We start from the raw sequence: 7,500 nt of genomic DNA on the forward strand, positions 1-7,500 counted from the left end.
AAGGGATTTTTCCCCATTGTAAGGGAGGTAGCCAAATCAAAAGGCATGTACCTACTCCCACCCAACCATTCCACTCCCATTCATCACCCTCTCCTTCCTCTCGTCTTAGCTCCTCATGGATGACAGGTCATGCCTGTATCACACCCACTGCTCTGGATCAGAAGCAATGTAGTAAGATACAGTAGATAAATAAATAAACAAATAAAACGGTACCTGTAGTCTTTGGTTTACTATTCATGAATAATATGTATATCACTGTGGTCCTAACGTTGAAAGAATATATTCCATCTTCCGTCTTTGAAGTGAATAGAAATAAGTTCAACCTTGAGCTTCACACCTATTCTTGCCTCAGAACTCAATATTGCTTACTTTACCAAATTTCTAATATCTCCCCGCTCTCTCTCTCTCTCTCTCTCTCTCTCTCTCTCTCTCTCTCTCTATATATATATATATATATATATATATATATATATATTATTGGAATATGCTGTTTCCGTATGGTCACCGAATCTCATTATAGACATAGGCAGACTGGAAAAAGTACAACGGCGAGCCACAAAACTGATTCCAAAAGTGACAAAATTTTCACATTGAATGAGAATCAGACAAGAAACAATGGTCTCAAATTGTCCGGAAATAGATTCAATTTGGAAGTAGGTAGCAGCAACTTTGCCAGCCGTGTAGTTAATGAATGGAATAAACTTCCTGCACAGGTAGTGCAATGTAGTTCAGTTCGAAGCTTTAAGAATCATTTAGATAAACACCTAAGCAAGATGCTGTAATGATTATAATTTATTTTATATTATTTGTTTTTGTTTTGTTATCATATGTCTGTTTGATTTTCATTTATTATTAGTTATATGTCAGTTTATTATTATTTACTATTTACCTGTTTGTTTATTATTTAACTATACCAATGCATTTATTTATGTATTTTATTTGTTATAGTTATTATTTATTAATTTATTATTATTATGATTTATCGCATCCGACCTAGATATGGACCAAAAGGTCTCCTGTTGGCATGCTCCGCCTTTGTAATCCTTTGTAATTTATATATATATATATATATATATATATATTCATAGTATATATGGGCAGAAGATTTTCTCTCAAGCATGTTTGGTTAAATTTAATGGCAAGATTATTATTGCAGAGTTTTTTTATCTGCCTTTTCTCTTTCTCTGAGAATCTTTTTCCCTTCCACGGGAAGTTGTCTTATAATGTCACCATATGACATTGTTTTGTAAGTTACTTTGGGCATGGCTTTACCATGGTTTTTCACTTTGGTAAAGCCATGCCCAAAGTAACTTACAAAACAATGTCATATGGTGACATTATAAGACAAATTACCGGGGAAGGGAAAAAGATTCTCAGAGAAAGAGAAAAGGCAGATAAAAAACTCTGCAATAATAATCTTGCCATTAAATTTATCCATATATATATATATATATATATATATATACATATATACATATACATATAAAGATATATATATATATATACATATATATACACACACACATATATATGTATGTGTGTCTATGTATGTTTCCCCTGTTCTCCCTTCAATTTCCCCCTTTTTGTATTTTCTTGTTATTTAGGAATTTTCCAATTCATACTTTGTCATTTTGGGTATTCTTCCTCCTTTTCTTGTTCTTCCAGCTATGTCTCTTATTCATCATCTATATGAACGTTTTCGATTCTCTTCTACATTAATCGACTTTACATCGATCTTATCTCCCCTTTCAGTTCCTTTCTACATCTTGCTATTTCATATTTCTTCAACATTTCTCCGTTATTGCTTTCTTCCCCCTTTCCACCAACCTTTCCCTCACTCTCCCCTGCATAAAGTATTGACTATTTGTTTTATGTAGTCGTTATTTTAGGAAATCTATAGGTATCCCTATGGACCAAATCAGTCAACACTGTTTTATAATTGGAGACTAATCTTTACACAAAACAGAATGCTAAACTCTCTTAACTTCGACGTCTTTTCCTTCTTCTGCAGTCCTCAGTCCTTCCTGAACCATTTCTACGAGTATGACTCATCTCTCGGGTTCAATATTGTCCCCAAGGATGGAGTCGCTTCCTCTCTCCCTTCCTTCCTCCTTCTTTCTCTTTTCTTTTTCTCTCTCTCTCTCTCCCCCTCCTTCCCCTCTGTTCTTTACAAATCCTTCTCGCTCATCCTCATCCCAAGCAAAGTTCGGAGAATCGAGGCAGCCCCACGTTTGACAATACGCGTTGTGAGGCCTCGCCGCAATCCGATACGCGATTGTGGAGCCGAGCGGCTGCATTCCTGGTTTGTTTGTGGTCGACACTCCGTGGGAAGAGCGCGTCGGTCCGCGCGCCGCTCGAGTTGATGGACCGCTCGCGTCGTCTTTCAAACTTCGCTAAATCCAGCTTTATCCTCTTGGTGGAGAAGCCAATATGCTAGAGGTTCTCCAGAGTGGGCGGGATGAAAAAAAGAAGAAAAATGTTTTATAAACTGGTCTGTTACAAATTTGTTTCATTTGTTTCATTTGTTTGTTTGTCATTTATAGAAATTAATATAACTATAGTTATAATGTCTTCGGGGTTATGAATTGAGGTTAGTGTTATACGAGGAAGGCAATACCTCATTAAAATTGGTCTCCAAGGTCATTTAAGGTTACTAGGGTCCACTAATGAAGAACAAAATTTAGATCCATTTAGAGTACCACAATGGAAGCATACATGTTTTTTGTGTTATCCTCGGCAATTGCAATTATTATTTCGAACTATGTGTTCCTGTCATTATCTGCACTTCATGGATATTGATTCTTTGCCAAATAAACTTATTATTATTCTAGTCTCTGGGGATTTCCTTTTATACAGGGACTACAGTCCTTATCATAGCTAAAAATAATTAGTTTAGAATTAGTGTGGCATTGGCCAGAACGAATTTTTTTTTTCTTCTCTTTCTTTACTTAGGCGGCCAGGACAATATTATATTAGCGTTTCGTTGGGTCCAGCAAGAGAATTTCTGTGGATCCCCACCTCTGAAAGGTCCACAGGCTCTCCCCAAGCTAAATTAAATCATCTTGTGTTACACTGGACAGAAATCATCACAGTGTTCTGCTTGGTTCATCGAAATAGTTTTACGAGCTGCTCGCATGCTGCAGTATTCAGATGAGTTATAGATGAATTAAATTCTGTCATTACAAAGAACAAAATAATTAAAGCGTTCCCCTGAGTCCAGAGAAGTAATGTCAATTGCTACTAGTATTAAGCAATATTCAAATATATAGTATATATATATATTTTTTTTTTTTTTTTTTTTTTTTTTTTTTTTTTTTTTTTTTTTAGAATGGGCTGGAATAAGCTCAGCTGCAAAAAAAAAAGTACATTTTCATGAACATATTTTTTTTAACTATGCAATACTCATCTTAATATTGCCTAAGAGATAGTTGTGATCTATTAATGTTGCTAATCCATTAATATCACCATGATGCCCAAAAGAAATTGTCCTTGGAAAAACTAAAGATGCCCAATAAAAGCAGCCCTAAAAGATCACTAAAGACAGACAAAGAACAAAATCAAAGGCTACAAGAGCAAGATGCCAAATAAGCCAACTACACACAACAGGAAACTTCATAACAGCAGCAATTCGGTCTTACAGATAGATCAACCAGGCAGGTCTGACATAGACAACAGGAAACAGCGTTGCAACAGTGTCCGTTTTCAGGAACAGGCTGTTAGGCAGACTAAATACAGACAAGAAGAATTAGCACAGCAACAGAGTGCCTGTCTTCAGGAGAGGAAAGTAAAACGCAAGGTGTAGGAGGCCAAGAGGATAGTGGCTTGAAACGAGGTAGTTATTTGGAATTTTTGAAGAGAAGGAAGAGATATTTTGGAAAGACGTAAAAAATAAATGTGGGGAGTCGAAACAGGCACAGGTGAAGGTAAAGAGTGCAGATGAACATATATTAATGGAAATGAAGGCGGTGAGTGTAAGATAGGCTGAGAATTTCAAGAATTAACTGCAATGAGAAGTGGACAGGGAATTTTGATTTGTGGTAGTTAGAAATTCCAGAAAAGTAGCATCAATTTGATCAAAGACAGCTAAAAGTTGAAGGATATATACCACTTGATAACAACACATTAATCCCAGCTTTAATGATCACATTGGTTATGTAAGCAAAGATTAATAGAAATATTTTCTAATTTTCTATACCATTACTAAAATAATATGTACATATGTAAAAGATCAATGCTTGAACATAAAAAACTACTGTAAATCCAGTGAATCATCTCATACAGGCTATTCCATGAAACGTTCATATATATAAATCTGACAACACATGTTGATCAACATGGGGTAGTTAACTATCCTACTGAGTTTTAAGATTAACTGAAATCACAAGGATTGCATTCTCATATATTCATATATTTGAACTCAAAGTTGAAATTTCCATTATTAAGTTACGAAACTTGAATCTATATCGACTTTGCATTGATACCAGAATTGTTGATAAGACAATCATGCTACATACCTTCGAAGCCACTGTTCTCACTGAATATAACAAAGAAAAATATATTTCATTATTTGAATTCCCTTAACACTCTCGGACATACTATTTCAGATTAAGAGACCACAGTTTCACGCTGAACTCAGATTTGCGATATCTCTCAATAAGCCACAAGACGAAACACTTCTTGAATTGGAAGTTCTAAAAAATATTTGTATTTGTGAGCCTTTTGGAAGAAAAAAAAATGTGCTCTACACTGAAGTACTCAGTAACTCATCTCTTGCTTTGAGATTAGTTAACGCGAGCAACGTCGGGAAATTCTGCGAGTTTATCTATAAAATAAAGTGTCATAGAGGGGAGTTTACACGGTCGAACGCGGTTCGACAGACACATGTTTAAAGTGATGTGTGAACGGGGTATTTGGGGTTTAACCAACGTGTTCGACAACCAAATACCCCGTTCACACGTTCACACATCACTTTAAACATACCAACGTATCTTTACTGAGTGTAGCTCGGACAGTCACGTCCATCCCGGTATAATTAAGGAACAAAGAAAATCCGGGTCTTAGTCACCTCCGGGGTAATATCTGTAGGATATCCATTTGTCATCCGGGCAACGAGGTATAGCCCTGCTGGTGAGAGATAAAAACAAAGTAAACATTGTTATAAAGATTCAATTTCGTAAAGTCTGCAATGCATGTGTGGAAGGGGTAGGAACGGAATGAATGATGTAGGTATTTAGTGGACTTACCACAAGTATATGACCATGTCGGTAATACGATTAACATAATTGTGGTGATATGATAAGCCAGCGGAAGGGATAGGAAATGGAAGGAATAAAAGGTTTCATTAGCAACTCTGTTAAATGTATATCATTTCGAATATGCGGGTTTGCTGGTGTAGAGAGATTAAATTGTTTCAGCGTGAGGTCCTGCCATCAATTGAATGAAATAGTTGATGGACAAAATATTTAATTGTTTCATCGTAGCGAAAGAGATTAACATCATTGTTATTTAGGGGGTGTCATGGATAATGAATAAAGTAGTTTGGCGGCAGGAAATATGAAAGAAAGTGTGTCATCTTATTGGAAGAAGGACATTGATTGTGAGTCTACATTCCCACTGCTCTCCAAAGAGGTTCCCGCAGAGATGAATAAGATAACTTTCTCTCAGTCAGATGAAGTTATTTTGTCAACAATAAACACCGCTTATACCCTTGGAGACAATATCATACGAAAGAGGTGGGGTCATTTAAATAGTAAAGGAGATTTATGGCAGGTTAAAGTATTTAGTAAACAATAAAAAAACATATCCTTGGAGACAATATCATACCAAAGAGATGGGGTCGTTTAAATAGTAAAGGAGATATTATGGCAGGTTAAAGTAGTTAGTAAACAATAAAAAAAAATATCCTTGGAAACAATTTCACACGGAAGAGGTGGAAACAGCTATGGTAATGGAATTTAAAAACAAGTTACACAAGGAAGTTAAAAGTAACCAGCATTCTCGTTTGAGTGAATATTAGTCCCTAACCACGAAAAAATGTTGGGTGACTTGGTTCGCAGAGATGTTACTAAGGTCCGTAAAATATTTACTGCATAAAATATGTATTCAGTAAGAAATGCAGGGCAGCCAGATAGATTAAAGAGAAATGTGCCGTCTGGTGGGGAAGGGTTTAAATGAGATGGTCTTTGCCCTTTCAACACGAGGTTAATTCCTCAGATTAAGGAAATAAATTCATGTCAACCAAAACAAAAACCTTATTTCATTGCAACGAGGGCTCGAGACAAGATTTTAACCTTTCCTGCCCCCAGCTGAATAAAATAATATACCATCTGTCAAACCACGTTTTTTGTACAATTATTTCTGAACGTCATTGTATAGAGGAGATTAAATACGTCGTGCATTTTCCAATTTATGAAATGTGTGATACGCAAATGGCTCGGCAGTGTAATATGGAAATACCTCAAATAGAATTATTCCTAATTCAAAGAGCTATTGGAATGTTTAAGTATGTAGGATATGTATAAACAATAAGTCTGGACGGGGTTTGGTTCATCCGCTTAGCAAATTATGTGAAAATGGGTGTGCAGACTGAGTTAAGAAAGGAAATGAAGGGGAGAATTTAAGATTATTTTAATGATTTATTCAGCTATCAGCTCCTCATCACAATAAAAAAAATTTTTTTTTGTTCTGTGAGAACAGAACGATCTAATTATAGAGAGGACCGGCTTCTAAACAAATAACATCTGTCGATATGTTTTACTGAATCGAATATGGTCGTTAAACGGCAGGTAGACTAAAACTTGGGAATCGACTGTGACAGTGAATGTTAGAATAATTATTCTATACCAGTCATAGTCATGAAATAAAAAAGAAAAATGCATGACGATAGCTAGAATGAAATTCGTTAGTTGACCGTGATAGTTCAAGTTTTAAAGCAAGTATTTGACAAGAAAGATCCTCACTCAGATGAATGCACGTCGCTTAGACGCAACTACGATAAAATATGATGAGTATGTTCGTGTCACAAAAGGGTATACAAAAAATATATATTCAGCTTTAGAAAGAATAAAATTATGTGGCTTTAGCCAGAATAGATATTATAGTTTATTTCATTGAAATTAATATTTTAAACTCTATTTAAACATAAGCAAACAAAACTACTTGATAAAATCGTTAAACAAATATGCATAATCACCATTATCAATGTGATATAGAAATGCTAAAATAAAATGTACGAGAAAACGTAGTTCAGTTAAAAGCACAGAAATGCAAAAGTCGTTACTCAAGATATGAAATAAGACCTCTTACAAGCCTCGAATATGACCAACGAATGCTATTTAAATTGCACCAGGAACCATTAGCTCTTTTCTTTGGGGAAAGAAATCTGAATTCATCTTAGAAAATGGGGAGCGTGTGCCACAGAAAACGGAATGCGAACAGTGCGACTGAACAGCCAAAAGATAGAAATATGACAGAAAATTAATTTGAAATAGGAAGAAATAA

The sequence above is a fragment of the Oratosquilla oratoria genome, chromosome 23 (genome assembly GCF_046742065.1).
Source record: "Oratosquilla oratoria isolate Oo_2021 chromosome 23, ASM4674206v1, whole genome shotgun sequence".
NCBI classification, from domain to species: Eukaryota; Metazoa; Arthropoda; class Malacostraca; order Stomatopoda; family Squillidae; genus Oratosquilla; species Oratosquilla oratoria.